We start from the raw sequence: 16251 nt of genomic DNA, 5'->3' as shown, positions 1-16251 counted from the left end.
AATAGCTGAGGTCCTTTAGCACTATAGAGATGTGACTATAGATTCATGGAGCATCAACCAGTACTAACATTGTGTTCTAGACCAGGAGACAAACTATCCCCAAATCTCATTTGTTTGTTTGTTTCATTTCCAATCTGCAATATATCAACACATTTGTAAAATAGTAAAATGAGAAAAACCAGGAAAATGAGATTTATGAAACAAAGATACCTAAAATAAATACAAGCCCTAATTTTTTATTTTTAGATTCAACAGTCATAAAATTGCTCTATTATTAAAACAACTTTTTTTAATTCCTAAATGCTCATTCTCAAATTCTATACTAATCTCATCATGAGCCAATTACAAAGAGTTTGGGGTCTACTCTGGTCTCTGGACCCACACTTGGTCAAGCACAGTCACAGATGACACACCTGGGATGAAGCTCATTCAGTGAGCATCAGTGTCAGCCAACAAAAATATGTATTTGCCCTCTGGACTCAAAAAGCTGGTGGCTTTCATCCAAACCTTAAACAAACACACAAACCTGAATGCCCAGTGTCAGGAAAATGGCTAAGTGATGTCTTGTCCACTTGGATCAATTATTTAAAATCATCATCATGGAGACCATGTAGCAACACTGGAGCTGGTTTCAGCTTCTTAGGCAAGTTGCCTAGTCTCTGAGCCTCAGTTAGTGAAAGGAGTCAGTGCTATAATTCCTGTGAAAAAGCACAGAAAATAATAATTTAGTAAACAAGTATAAATATTGCTGCCCACAAGTCCTATTAGGATGACCAACTGTTCACTTTGCTTGGGACTTTCAGTGTAAAACCAGGCTAGTCCCAGGCAAGGCAGGGCCTTTGGCTGCCCTAGTCCTGGACACGTCAGGTCTGCAATGTCCTGCTCCCGAGCTTGACTCCTCCAAGGAGCTCCCAGTGGGAGAGGCAAGCCAGGGCTCAGCCTCCAGGCTCAGAGTGACAAGGAGAAAACCACAGATCCAGAGGAAGAAAAGCAAGTGGAGCTGGGAACGGATGGGTTCATGTGAGAAAATTGCCTGAAGACAGCAGTGTCTTATACAGCTGTCCAAAACTTGGATGTAGTGACTTGAAATACAAAGGAAATAGCAGTGGAAATGGACATTGACAGTAAAAACTAAGAGCTTCCCCACTCTGTACTGTCCACAGGATAAGCAATTATTTCTTATAAGAATTGTGTGCCTGCCCTCCCCTCTACGTGGGATCAGACACCCAGGGGAGTGAATCTCCTTGGCAACGTGGAATATGACTCCCGGGGAGGAATGTAGACCTGGCATCGTGGGACGAACATCTTCTTGACCAAAAGGGGGATGTGAAAGGAAATGAAATAAGCTTCAGTGGCAGAGAGATTCCAAAAGGAGCCGAGAAGTCACTCTGGTGGGCACTCTTATGCACACTTTAGACAACCCTTTTTAGGTTCTAAAGAATTGGGGTAGCTGGTGGTAGATACCTGAAACTATCAAACTACAACCCAGAACCCATGAATCTCGAAGACAGTTGTATAAAAATGTAGCTTATGAGGGGTGACAATGGGATTGGGAAAGCCATAAGGACCACACTCCACTTTGTCTAGTTTATGGATGGATGAGTAGAAAAATACAGGAAGGAAATAAACAGACAAAGGTACCCAGTGTTCTTTTTTACTTCAATTGCTCTTTTTCACTCTAATTATTATTCTTGTTATTTGTGTGTGTGTGCTAATGAAGGTGTCAGGGATTGATTTGGGTGATGAATGTACCACTATGTAATGGTACTGTAAACAATCAAAAGTACGATTTGTTTTGTATGACTGCGTGGTATGTGAATATATCTCAATAAAATGAAGATTAAAAAAAAAAAACTTAAAAAAAAAAAAAAGAATTGTGTGCATCTTGTAAAATGCCTCAAGCATGCTGTTTAATTTAGAGTAATTTATTTTCTAACATTTTAACACAAATGGCTTTAAAAATAAAAAAGAAACAGAGTTAAAAAAAATTGCCTGAAGAAATCTGAATCAGGTGCAAGGCCAGGAAGAAGAGGCAGAGATCCAGCAGACAAAAAAGAGTGTGTTGTGGGGAAGAGATGGTAGGTCCCAGGCAGGAAGTAGCCGTGGTGTGGTGTGAAAAGATCCTGGGGTTGGGCATCTGAATCCTGGCTCTGCACCTTCCCAGCCCCATGACTCGGTCACTTAACTTCTTCAGCCTCAGTTTCCTTGCCTGTAATATAAGGATAATTGTACCATCTTCACAGGGCAACTGTAATGAGTAGCTGAGATCAAATGTGGAAGGGCACTTAATAAACTCCAAAGGGTTGTGCAGCTGTGGTTTCTTCCCTCACCAGCCTCTGGTAGTGAAGGTGTTCTTCAGGTAGGTATTCTTTCCCTGGAGACGCCATACCACATCATCCTGCGTCTTTCCCTGGAGACGCCATACCACATCATCCTGCGTCTCTCCCTGGAGACGCCATACCACATCATCCTGCGTCTTTCCCTGGAGATGCCATACCACATCATCCTGCGTCTTTCCCTGGAGATGCCATACCACATCATCCTGCGTCTCTCTCTCCTGCTACAGTACTTTTCTGCACCACTCACTTTCAATCCCAGTCAAGTAGAATCCACACAGTTAAACCCTTTACATATGCTCCCACTGCCAGATAAATAAATAAGAAGCTCCTAGAGGTTGGGACCAAACTTCACAAACCACAAGCCTCTTCTACCCCAAGAGTTCCCATCATATTGCTGGGCACAGAGTGGGCCAATAACGAAGACCCACCTGGCTGAGCTAAACTGAAGACTAACACTGGAAACTCTTGACAACCAAGACTTGGTCCAGAGTTAAGCAGCCCTGAGGTTGATTCCCAGCTCCACCATTTACTAGTTTTCTGATTGAACTTGTTATTGAACCTCTCTGAACCCTACTTATCTGATACTTAAAGCACATAGCACAGTGCCTGAAAAAAATGAATATTAAATAAATGGTTGCTATTATTATTGGGTTATTTTGCTGCTACGGTTATAGCATTGAGACCAATAAAAGTACTTTTAGGGTTTTCAAAAGAGAAGCAACTGGAGAAGGCCCCATGGAGGCAGGCACCAGCTGGAGGTAACCCTGAAGGAGGTGTTACATGTGAACAGATGGGGTACTCAGGGGGTAAGGGATTGGGACTGGGGAAGGACCCTAGGAGCCATTGAAATGGACACAGTGAGGGAGGGGTGGGATGGGTGTAGCTGTGGAAGGTCATCCTGCCTTGAGAGAAGAACAAGGAGACTGCAGGCAGAGCTCGGCTGCAATACAGAAGGGGCCACCAAGATATTAGAGGGAAATGTGTTCAGCACTTACCCAGGTTTATATTTACCCTCACGATGAATATGAGAAATTACAAAATTGTGATCAAATAAAAGAAGCCCCAGAGAACAGAGCTCAGATTTGTTTGCCTATGACCAGCTGCCAACATCCAGTGCCAGCACCCCCATCTCTCTCCTGTGGGGTGGGTGGACCCCTGTGGACTGCCGTCTCTACCCTGAAGGACTGGTGGAAGGGTGTCCATCAAACACGACCAGCTGAGCCTTTGGTGTAGGTTGAAGGCTGTTCCCTACTGCCTCAGAACAAGAGAAAATTGGCTTAAAGTGAAGCATGAGAGATTTTGGTTACCTCAAAGGAGACATTTAATCTCAGATCAATATTAGACAGTGAATGAAGTTTCTAAGACAATCACTATCCCTAAAGGAAATCCTCCAGCTGTGAGGATGGCAAACAACCGTGCTTCCTAAACTTGCTGCATATTGGCATTACCTGAAGGACTTTTAAAACTACTGGTGCCTGGGTCCCACCACCAGAGACTGTAATTTAACTGATCTGGGATGTGGTCTGGGCTTTGGAATTTATGAATGATCCCAGGTGGTTTTAATGGCCAGACAAGTTTGGGAACCACTGGCTTAGAGGAAACAGAAGGATGCGTGAAACGGCCTCTTGAGATTTCATTCTGTCTGAGGACAAAATAAGAATAATGATTATAATAATAGTTAACTTCCTCTTGGGTGCTTTCAGAGTGCCATGCATGGGGCCAAATCCATAACAAGGTGGTCTCATTTAATCTTAATAGCAACATCCTAGGGAAGGTATTCTTATTATTTATCCTCATTTTACAGATGGGGAAAATGAGATTTAAAGTGATAAAGCTATTTGTCCATGAACACACATATGAAAGTGGTGGAATTTTAACCCAGACATTCTGACTCCAGATCCCTCTGTGTTGCCAAGGAGGTGGGGTCCTTGGCGGGAGATGCTCCCCCTTCCTCCTCTCCCCATCCCTCCCCATCAGCCACCAGTGTTTTCCTTAAAAGGACTGCGGGAATTCAATCGAGGCTCCAACTTGCTCAGCCTGTCTCCCAGGTCCCAAAACCCAGGGCTGCCAAAAGGGCAAGGCTGTTATCAGCCCCTCAGATCGCAGCAGCAAGAGGCAGGGTTTCAGATGACAAGACGGCTGCTGGCACAACTGGCAGAGAATAGCCGCAGAGGGGAGGCAGTGACATGACACGGATGGAGGAGAGCAGCCTTCTGGGACTGAATAGAGCTCCTAGCCTCGGTTCCCCCTACTCTTGGACCACTTGTCTCCTGCAAAAGTGTCAGAGCTGGACACACAACAGAGAATCATCAGCACAGTGCCTTCAATTTACAGAGGAGGAGAGAGGTGCAAGGAGAGGGAAGGATTTGGTCCAGGCTACAGAGCAAGTTGCATCTAGAACTAGAGCACAGATATCCTTGTTCCCAATGCAAAAATAAAAAATTAAAATAAAAAGATTGGTAAAGCCTGAGAAAGTTTCAGGCAGTCTCTGTGCTTCGGCAGTGAGAGATGGATGCATGGTGCGCTCTACCTCCAGTCTCTAAGCAGGTCTTGTATCCCAGGGGTAGGAAGGTGGTGCTGGGTACACAGGAACATCTCTGGTGAAGCCTTCCGATTTCTGGGTTAGGATGGGTGTTTCGGGCAGACTCTAAGCTTCTCCCCAGGCCTCCAAACCAGCCGTGTGTAAAGACAGCCAGAACCCCACCACTGATTATCCCTTTGACCAGAGTCCCAGGACCTGTCTGGAAACAGAGAATCAGGCAGGCTCCCTTCCTCTCATCAAACCCAGTAGGTGCCCTTGGCCCTGGGGATTGTGTGGAAGTCCAGGCGAGGTCTCAGAGCAGCCCTTGCACATCCCCATAGCCAAGATCCAGAGGTAACATTGTCCCGGGCACATCAAGGCTCTTCTAACCAACATGATGGGAGTCATGACTATTTATGAACACATCTATAAAGCTGGCAACTCTCTCTTGTCTCTCTGGCAAAAGGAGCAGCTGGGCAGGTGTGGGTGCCAAGGAAAATAAGACCGCAGATTAGACTTGAATTGAATTCCAAGAGAAACAGTGCACTCCTGGCAGGGGACTGGAGTTGCCTGGGCAGAGGATACTTCTAAACATTAGATCCAAAGGGGAGATGGGACAGATTCAAGGTTATAGGGCTAGTGAGTGGTGGAGCTGGGATCAGAATTCGAATTCCAAGTGGTGGAGCTGGGGGGGTGCAGAAAGAGACCTGTAGGAAATTCCCAGTCCATGTCTCATCTCGTCCTCAGTGGAAGCAATTAGAGTGCTAAACATAAATAATTAACAACTTACTATTATTATTCCCTCAATTTAAAGAATAAGAAGCTTCCTGAAATGTTGGACTGGTACAGAGCCTGGGCCTCAGCCTTGCTCTTCCGGGCAATCTCCTTGTACTGGGCCTTGACCTCGGTGATGACACTGTCCAGGTCCAAGTCCTGGTTATTGTCCATGGAGAAGACAACACTGGATTCCCATAGGACTCGGTTGTACTCCTGCCAGCACAAAGCCATTCCTGTTCTCATCCAGTTGGCAGGCCCCCACCACAAACCCACAAGGTTAGCTTTTCAGTGAGGCCGTTAAAAAAATGTGATGACCAAGATGTGGGCAAAAATATCAGCCAACAGACCTAAAGAAGAGAGAGGCCTCTGTCCACATGGGTTTCTTTGTGCAGGTGCCCTGGACTGGGGAGAGGACTCTGAGAATATTATCCACAGGTGCTAGTGATCAAGGTGTGGGGGACACAGAAGGTGGGGAAGAAAAAAGAAAGGGAGGTTAGGACATTTGATGGATGGATAGTTTTCAGGTGGCAGTGCTCCCAGATGTGGTCATAAATGTAAAGGGGAAAAAGCAAGGAATTTAAAAAATAGGGCTTGAGAGTATAATTATCTTAAACCCAAGACAGAACAGAACAGGGCCGTACAGAATCATGGGAGGCCTTCAGGAAGTTAATCTCCTCCATCAGCCTCTCCACTTTGACCTCCAGGTCCACTTCCAGGTCATGCAGGAATTATTCACTTCCTGGGGAGGGAGAGTACAGGACAGCAATTGGCATATTCTCATTTGTTTTAAAATACAGACTTGTCAATAATTACACTTTTTATGAAGGGAAATGAAAACCACTTTTTCACTGGTCATTAAACCATCTAGAGTCAGAGTGACTTGAAAACAGGACTGATTAAAGAATTAAAGAAAGTTATAGTATCCGATGCTACTGTATGATTACAGCAAGACAGTGATTATATTCTAAAGAGCTCAAAACGCCTGCTGAGCCCTTCTAGTGTCTGGAAGTAGCTCAATCACAGGGGGAAAAAAGAAAAAGAGAGAGTAGAATTTATGCCTTTCAAAGAGATAAGATACCAGTGATGGTGGAACTTGTGCCCCTTTCTGCAGCCTGGGAAATAATCTCCTGAGAAGACGCTTAGGCTCAGGGAGATTGTCTCCACATCTCACTCTCCCCATCACCGCCTCCCGCCCCTCCTTCCCCCCACGCCCCTTTAACATTGGTCCAGTGACAAGGGAAGCAGAGTGTGTCATTTGAGAGGCAACCAGGCTGCCAGCTCTGAGGAAGTCCTGGGAAGTCACACAGGCATGATGGGAACTTGGCCTGCCCCTCTGAGGTGCTTCCTCCAACCTGGCTTGGGTGCCAGTTCCCCACAGCTGCCTTCCCCACCCAGACCATCACTGCTCACCTCTTGAGAACCACAAAGTCACTCTCAGCCACTGTGTGCTGCTTCATCTCCTCACCACACCTGCGGGAGGAACAGAACATACCCCGGTTCAGGTGCAGCTATGCCAGCTGGGGTGCCCTGGCCAGTCTCAGCTCTGCCCTTCCTGTCTAGTCTGGGGCTCCATGGGCAGGCCCCACAGAATCTGGCTTGGTCAGAGGAACACTCTGAGCCTAGAGTGCTCCCAGCCCTTCCTCAGCATTAAAGGATGATGGTAACGGGCTATATCCTAGGATAAGAGCCCTTATTTCTTCAGCCCAAGTAGAAGTTGGAGGAACGGTCTCCTCCTCCATGTTCCAGCCCTGCCCCACACTCCCAGTCCTCTGCTTTGCTCCCACACCCCTCCCCATTCTCCCAGCACTGTCGTCTGGACCACCACACACACACAGACACACACACACAGACACACACACACACACACACACACACACACACACACACCTCTGGGTCTCTCCCTGTCCCCTGCCAGCCTGTGGGGCTGGGAACACCCAGTGAGCACCCCTGGTCTCTGCTCTCTCTTGCTCCTCATCGGCCCAACCCCTAAGCCACAGCCATGACAGAGGGTCCACATAGAGGGTCTATGGAATCGGGGACCATGACCTCCTCACTTACGGTGGTGGCCCCACACCTGTGCAGGCCCAGGCACAGAATACACACTCCATACACTTTATTACAATAAATAATTATGTACTTATTAATTAGTATCATTTCAATATTAATGAAATACTAATTATTAATAATTTTTTTGGTTATTGGGCCTTTCATTAATATCAATTAATAATAATAATGTGTCACTATGTGCCAGGCACTATTTGAAAGCTCAACTTCTGTTGAACTCATTGAACTCTCAAAACAAACCTCTGAGGTAGGTAGAACTGTTATCTTCCCATTTCACAAATGTGGAAACTGAGGCACAAAGAGGTGAAGTAAGTTACCTATGATTGGGCAGCTAGAAAGTGACAGGCAAGCTCACATGCAGGCTGTCTGGCTCCAGAGCCTGGGTTCATAAACACAAGCCGCATGGCAGGTGTTCAGCTTCTTCTTTATTCTTATTGTCCCAACCCTGCATGGTCCACAGAGGTCAGAAGATCTTCCCCCACTCGGCACCTGAGCCTCATCACTCAGAGCACTCCTTCCCACCCTCTCCGGTACTCCTCCACGGATGCCTGCATGGTGCCAGCTCCCCATCTAGCTGACCCCACTCAGCCAGCAGCCCACCCAGGTGGGCCTGGAGGCAGCAAGAGCTGCAGGTTGTTGGTGCTGGCCTTGGAGGTGGCCGTCCACTCCTGCAGGAGGCACCACTTGGTCTCCAGAACCTTGTCCTGCTGCTCCAGGAACCACACCGGGGCCAGCCACAGGGGAGGTCACAGCCTGCCCAAGCTCCTGCCCATGAGCAGAACTGTCTCCCAAGCCCAGGCTTCCCCCCACCCCCAGAGGCCCCAGGACACCAAGGGCACTCACCTTTGTCGACGACAGGGGCAAATTTGTTGTTAAGGGTCTTGATCTGTTCCTTCTCTTGGGTCGTCACTGCCCCGATCTGGGGGTCAGTCCCCCTGTTCAAGGGCTGCAGGAGGCCCCAGCACCCTCAGATCTCAGCTCCACCAGAAAGCCCTCCAGAGATGCCAGGTACCCCTCCAACCCTGAGGGAGCCTCCTCCAAAGCCTCCACTCATGCCCCTCCCTCCAGCCCTACACAGGACCTCTCCAAATGCACCAGAGCAACCCTGGGCTGAGTCCCCAGCCAGGACGACAAGACAGCACCTTCAGCCATGCTCAGCAAGATCTTCTTGCTCCTCCCAAGGCCACACAGGCTCCTGCTGCCAAAAGTGGCAACCCACCCCTCCCACCCCCCGCCACAGCGTGGCACAGGCCACCTGTGACCTGGTGGAGCTGGGGCAGCTCTGGCCAGACACCACAACAGCAGAGCAGCCACTGATGCCCTGGGTGGCCTGGGAGGGCCTGCTGGACTGCCAGGTCGTCATTTTCCCTGGAGGCAGGAGGACGTCCTAGTTCAGAAAGCCTCTGAGGAAAGGGTGCCTTCTAAGATATGGAGGGGGTAGCCCCTTTTCTAGGTCCCAGGTGAATTGGCTCATTAATTTGACAGTTTCCAGAGCTTAGTTTTCTATTCGAAACAGTCAACACCCCAAATCCTGAACACACCTTAGTCCTATTCCTGGATTTGCCAATTGCTTTGCTTTCCTTTGTCATTAGTCTGATTTTGTCTTTACCAGATCCAAGGCAGAAAAATACTTAGGCTCCCCTTTGATGGACAGGCTGCTTCCTCCTGGGACCGATCCAACCCCAAAGTTCAAGGCATCTGCTCATTGTCGAGGTCTAATTAGGTGACTTTCCATGGTCCTCCCATCTCCAGTGACATGGGGTGTTGGCTTCTGTCACTCAGATACAACTCTTAAGAGAGAAGAGGCTCATGGGAGAATGTTGTGATACTTCCTAGAAAAAGCCTCTTCATCACTCCTGGGAACCACATCCAGTGGTGGAGGAGGGACCTCAAGATGCTGCGGTCGTTGGGAGTCTCAAAGCAGGTAAATCTTTCCCTCTCTTCCGAGTAAAGAACTCTCCTCACCTCTGAACAGTGCCTGGCTGCTGGGACAGGCCCTTCCTCTCCAGTACGTAGAGCTTTATGCCTGGACCACCCCATGCCTGAGGAGTTCAGCAAAGCCCAACCCCAGCAGACCAAATGAATGGACTCCACACTCCAGGCCTCTCTCCAAGGACCCAGCACCCTCCCACTAGGTTGAGGGGGCTCCTGGACTTTTGCAAGGAATAAAAGAGGGAAGTGGAAGTCAAAATGACCTGCTAACACTTATGTATTCACCTCTGCATGCCTCTCTCCCTGTTCCAAGCTCAGCACAGGCTCCTGAACATGGAAGCTCCAAACAGATGTAGAGAAGTAGACGTTCTAAATTATGACCTCTAAAAACATACTTTTGGGAAATGTTTCTCTCTCTCCTGTCAGGGTTATTTGTCATGCCCAACTCAAGTTCATTAGAAAAGCAGCTGACTCTTGGTTGTTCCCATAATTCGTAGGAGAAAAAGCTTAAATGGTATGGAACAGGCACCCAGCCAGGAATCATGGTGTTTGGCTTTGGGGCCACCCACACACACTCGCTGTCCTCTGCCTCTGGGTGCCAGATCCCAAGCACCTAACTCCTCACCCCAGCTTGGGCTCTTCTGTTGGCAATCTGCCACCCATTGGAGTGGGGAGAAGGCAGGTAACAGAGGGTATGTGGGAGATACGGACTTGGACCCATGCCATGTTCAGAGCAACAGGAGAAAATCCATGTAGATCATGAAGGCATAGAGGAGCACCGTGTCCTGCCATCTCCTGGGCACAAAATGAGGACAGGTGTTGCATTTCACTAATCATGTCTCAGGCGAGATATTAAGGAGAAATCCCTGTAGCGGAAGCAGACACTTTGTAATTTCATTCTCTGCAGATCTTGAGGAAAAATGGAGAAGATGGGCTGGCAGTGATCAGCCCTCTGGCAGGGGACTGACTTCCGGTGTCCAGACACAAGAGGGAGTTCAGAACTGGGTGGCATCAGAGCATCACTTTCTGTGCATATCTTCAGACAATCAAAGTGCTGGGGGCAAGTGAAACCATGATATATTCATGAAATCACAATAAATTTAGGATATAGAATTTGAGTGAGGAGATGTGGGAGAGGAGGCTAGAGAGGTGAGTAAGGATTGAACCACAAGGAACATTGTTTGACATGCTAGGAGTCTGGACACAGGAAGGTCACTGAAAGATTTTAAGCCAAAGGGTGACACCATCTGATCTGTGTTTCAGGGAGAGCACTTGGATGTCAGGGTAAAGAATAGACTGGAAAGAGGCTCTTTGAAGTTTAATGGAAAAGAAGTATTTAAACCCAGGAGAACTTACAGAAAGGGATATTCTCTATTCCCTAAGCTACTCACTAGTCTTAGTGTCTTCTAAATCTTGGCAGCAGATTAGAATCACCTAGTGAGCTTTAAAAATATCAGTGCCTGCATCTATGGCCTACTGATTTTTTTGTTGTTGTTGTTAATTTCTTTTTTTTTTTTTCATTAAATTCAGTTTTATTGAAATACATTCACACACCATACAATCATCCATGATATATAATCCACTGTCCACAGTATGATAACATAGTTATGTGTTCATCACCACAATCTGTCTCTGAACATTTTCCTTACATCAGAAAGAACCAGAACAAGAATAAAAAATAAAAGTGAAAAAAAACACCCAAATCATCCCCCCCTTCCCACCCCAATTGTCCTTTAGTTTTTATCCCCATTCCTCCACTCATCCATACACTAGATAAAGGGGGTGTGATCCACAAGGTCTTCACAATCACACTGGCACCCCTTGTGTCTACATTATTATATAATTGTCTTCAGGAGTCCAGACTGCTGGGTTGGAGTTTGGTAGTTTCAGGTATTTACTTCTAGCTATTCCAATACATTAAAGCCTAAGAGGTGTTATCTATATAGTGCATAAGAATGTCCACCAGAGTGACCTCGACTCCATTTGGAATCTCTCAGCCACTGAAACTATTTCGTCTCATTTTGCATCCCCCTTTTGGTCAAGAAGATACTCTCAGTCCCACGATGCCAGGTCCACATTCATCCCCGGGAGTCATACTCTGCGTTGCCAGAGAGATTTACACCCCTGGGAGTCGGGTCCCACGTTATGGCCTACTGATTTTTGACAAGGGTGCCAAATCCACTCAATGGGGAAAAATAATCTCTTCAACAAACGGTGCTGGGAAAACTGGATGTCCATATGCAAAATAATGAACGTGGACCTCTACCTCATGGCGTATACAAAACTTACCTCAAAATGGATCAAAGACCTAAATATAAGAACCAAAACTATGAAACTCCTAAAAGAAAACATAGGGAAATATCTTCAGGACCTTGTGTTAGGCAATGGTTTCTTAGACTTTACACCAAAATCACAAGCAACAAAAGAAAAAATAGATAAATGGAACTTCATTAAAATTAAAAACTTCTGTGCTTCAAAGCACTTTATCGAGAAAGTAAATGGAAGAAAGAATGGAAGAAAATATTTAGAAACCATATATCTGATAAGTGTTTAATATCCAGGACATATAAAGAACTTTTACAACTCAACAACAAAAACACAAACAACACAATTTAAAAATAAGCAAAAGACTTGGATAGACATTTCTCCAAAGAAGATATACAAATGGCCAATAATAAGCACCTGAAAAGATGCTCAACATTGTTAGTCATTAGGGAAATGCGAATCAAAACCACAATGAGCCACCACTCCACATCTACTGGAATGGCTACTATTTATTTTTAATGTAAAATAACAAGTGTTAGAGAGGATGTGGAGAAATAGGACCCCTCATATATTGTTGGTGGGATTGTAAAATAGTGCAGTCACTGTGGAAGACAGTTTGGTGGGTCTTCTGAAAGTTAAATATAGAATTACTGTATGACAGGCAATTCCACTACTAGGTATATATCAAAAAAAAAATTGAAAGCAGGGACTCAGACAGCTATCTGCACACTGATGTTCATAGCAGCATCATTCACAATTGCCAAAAGGTGAAAGCAATCCAAGTGTCCATTGGCAGATAAATTGACAAACAAATGGTATATCCATATAATGAAATATTATTTGGCTATAAAAAGGAATGAAGTCTTGATGCATGCTACAACACAGATGAAACTTGAAGATATTGTGTTGAGTGAATTAAGCCATATATAGAAGGACAAATATTGTACAGCCTCACTGATTTGAAATAATAAGAATATGCAAATTCATAGAGTCAGAAACTAAAATGCAGGTTACCAGGGTCGGGTGGGTTGGGGAATGGGGAGTTAATGCATAATAGATACAGAGTTTCTGTTTGGGTGATGGAAAAGTTTTGTTAATGGATGGTGACACAAACTGTGAATGTAATTAACACCAGTGAATTGTATGTCTGAAAATGAATAAAATGGAAAACTTTAATCTATGTATGTTACCATAATAAAAATTTTTTTAAGGTCCATAGAATGGCACAACACAAAGGGTGAACCCTAAAGTAGACTATGGACCATAGTTAATAGCATAATTATAATAATGTTGTTTCTTTGATTGTAACAGTTACCACACTAAAGCAAAATGTTAATAATAAGGAAAACTGTGAGAGGTGTATATGGGAACTCTGTGCTTTCTGCATGATTTTTGTGTAAACATACAACTGGCCTAATAAAAAAGCCCCAAGGATAAAACTTCATTTTATAAATGACTCTCAGACTTTGAAATCTAATGAAGTTCACCCTGCAGGTTTTAGGAACTGTTTTGGTCCCATCACCCCTGTTTTCCTTCCAATTTCTCCCTATTACAATGGGAACATTTATCCTATGACATCCCTACTTTGTATATTGGCAGCAGATAACTTGTTCTGAGTTCCACAGGTCCACAGCCAGAGGAGAATGTTAGGACTTTGTACTTATCTGTATTGTGATAGAATGAATGCATTTTTGCATTTGGAAAGAACATGTCTTTTGGGGGTTCATGGGGTGGAATGTGCCAGTTTGGATGTGTTATGCCCCCCAGAAAAGCCATATTCTTTAATGCAATCTTGTGGGGGCAACTGATTAGTCTGTTGATTAGGGTGGAACCTCTGATTAAATTATTTCCATGGAGGTGTGGACCCCACCCATTCCGGGTGGGTCTTGATGAGGTCACTGGACTACTTAAGAGCACACCGGAGCAGGAGCAGAAAGAGATGCTTAGAGATGCTTGGAGATTTGGACAGAAGGACGTATGGAGATGCTAAGCTAAGAGATGAAGCCCAGAGTTTGCCTTGGAGAAGCTAAGAAAGGACCCCCAGATGCTTAGAGAGAAGCACCCTGGAAGAAAGAAGCAAGGATGCATAGGAGCTGAGAGAAAGGAACTAAGACAGAAGCCCAGAAACATTTTGGAGAAAGCCATTTTGAAACACTATCTGGGAGCAAAGGACCAGCAGACGTCAGCCTCATGCCTTCCCAGCTGATAGAGGTGTTCTGGACACCATCAGCCATTCTTCAGTGAAGGTATCCTCTTGTTGATGCCTCAGTCTGGACACCTCTATGGCCTTAGAACTGTAACTTTGTAATCTAATAAATCCCCTTATAAAAGACAGTCCATTTCTGGTATTTTGCATAATGGCAGCATTAGCAATCCAGAACAAGTGGTATTATTTGTTGCAGGGAATTTATCACAACCAGGTAGACTATGCATTGTCACTATGCACAACTTGTGCCAGCCCCTGGGAGTTGGCATGGACTTTGCAATGCAGACTACTACTTGGTAATGATGTAATGTTTCTAAGACAAGATTACATTGTGTTGTGATCCAATGTGAGATGTGACTCCATCTCATATCCTTTTCAGTTGCCTGTTCAGTGCGGAAAGCTGGTGGAAGGTGAGGAAGAAGATGCAGAAAGGTGAGATGCAATCCCCTTCGTGGAGCCCTTCCCATCTGACAAGGAGAATGGCAGGCACATCCAGAACAGCAAGAAAAAGCCACAGAGATCTGGAAGGAGCTTCAGGACAAGTGCTCAAGATAAATCTGGGGAGACCTGCCCCCTCCAACCCCACAAACACACACACACATCATGAGACTGCAGTGGTCTACAAAGCTTTACTAAAGGCACATTATAGCAGACTGTTTTAATCATATTTTCAATAGGGGCAGCCTGCTTGACAGGCCAGAAGATGCTATAGATGCAGGGAAACAGGGTGCCAACTGGTTTGCTCATGAGGGAGATAGAGAAATCCTTGGAGGGAGGACAGCACCATTAGACACATCTGGGTCAGGCTGAGCACCATCCTCTGGGCTGGACAATTGGTCAGAACCTCCAGGGGAGCGTTTTGTCCTCAGCCTTAGCTCATTCCCTAATTATTTAGTATCCACTCTGGGCCCAAAACTGCCAAGTACTGGGGTCACAAAGACAAAAGAAAGCCAGGGCCTACTCTCAGGCAGGTCACAGTCACATGGGGGAGACAGAGATGTCAGTGCAAAATTATTATGTACAGAGCCGGCTGCAAAGAGAGGCTTTGTGCAGGGCCTGGTGGTGACATGGGCCAGGGTGAGTGACTGTGTTGAGGGTCGGGGTGGGAGCTACATGGAGACTGATCAGCAGCAAGGTTATGGTTGCACAACATGCATGCATAACACTTGTAACTGTGTTAAAATTTATACAACTGTATACCCAAAAAAGTCCATTTTAATATATGAGAAATAAAAATATAAATACAAGAAAGCCTATGCAAAGGACCCAAGGCTTGAAAAGAGTTGGATACATTTAAGAAAATGTAAATAGTTCCCTCTGGCTGGACTAGGCAGTACAAAAAGGCATTTGGAGTTTAGGGATAAATTTGGACAGGCAGGGTCCAATCAGGATGTCACCTGCAGATGTCAGAGTGTGTCCTCAGGCAGTGAGAAGCTCCGAAGGGTTTGATGGGGCAATGATGTGGTAAGGTTCATGTTTTAAATGTAATCAGATGTTCCCAAAGTCCTCTAACCCCTGGCGTGTCCTTTTCCTTTAATATTCAGCCAAATGGTTCCAGCCCCCATTCTAGTTCTGTGGGAATTTCAGTGGCCCTCCTCCACATTCACTGCATTTCAGTGCACTCCCCACATGCCCCCAACTCCTGGCATCCCTGAGCAAGACTCCCTCCTGGGTCCCTCTGTACCGTAGATGCTTTTGACCTGCTGCTCCCAGCTCCCAAGGTCACCACCCTCCCAGCCAGTCCACTCTGCCCACAGCAGTAATGACATGCAGTAATGAGAGGTGGGTATGGTACAGTTCAGGAAAGCCTCCAATTCCTCATCAGACATCCCTGTTAGTAGAAATGTGGTGGCCATCCCCCAGGAAATGCCTTCCTGACCACGGCCCCTAAGTGCCCACCAGGTTGCAAAGGCATCACTTTCTCCTGGGTCCTCCTCCCCACTCTCCTCTTTTCTTCAGGCCAAGCTCTGGCCCATCTCTCTTGGCCCTTCTTGGAAATTCAAAATTCCTCTAACTTTGTTGGGCAGAGTAGTAAATGCCACAGGTTTGTGCCCATAGAGTGGGGGAGGGAATGGAGTGCCTCATTTTTCAAAAGCAAGGAAACCCATCAATGTATTTTTCAAAACAAAGAGGCACACTGCTCCATG

This window comes from Choloepus didactylus, chromosome 8 (assembly GCF_015220235.1).
Source record: "Choloepus didactylus isolate mChoDid1 chromosome 8, mChoDid1.pri, whole genome shotgun sequence".
Lineage (NCBI taxonomy): Eukaryota > Metazoa > Chordata > Mammalia > Pilosa > Megalonychidae > Choloepus > Choloepus didactylus.
The sequence above is the reverse complement of the archived record's forward strand: the minus strand, read 5'-3'. Positions refer to the sequence as shown.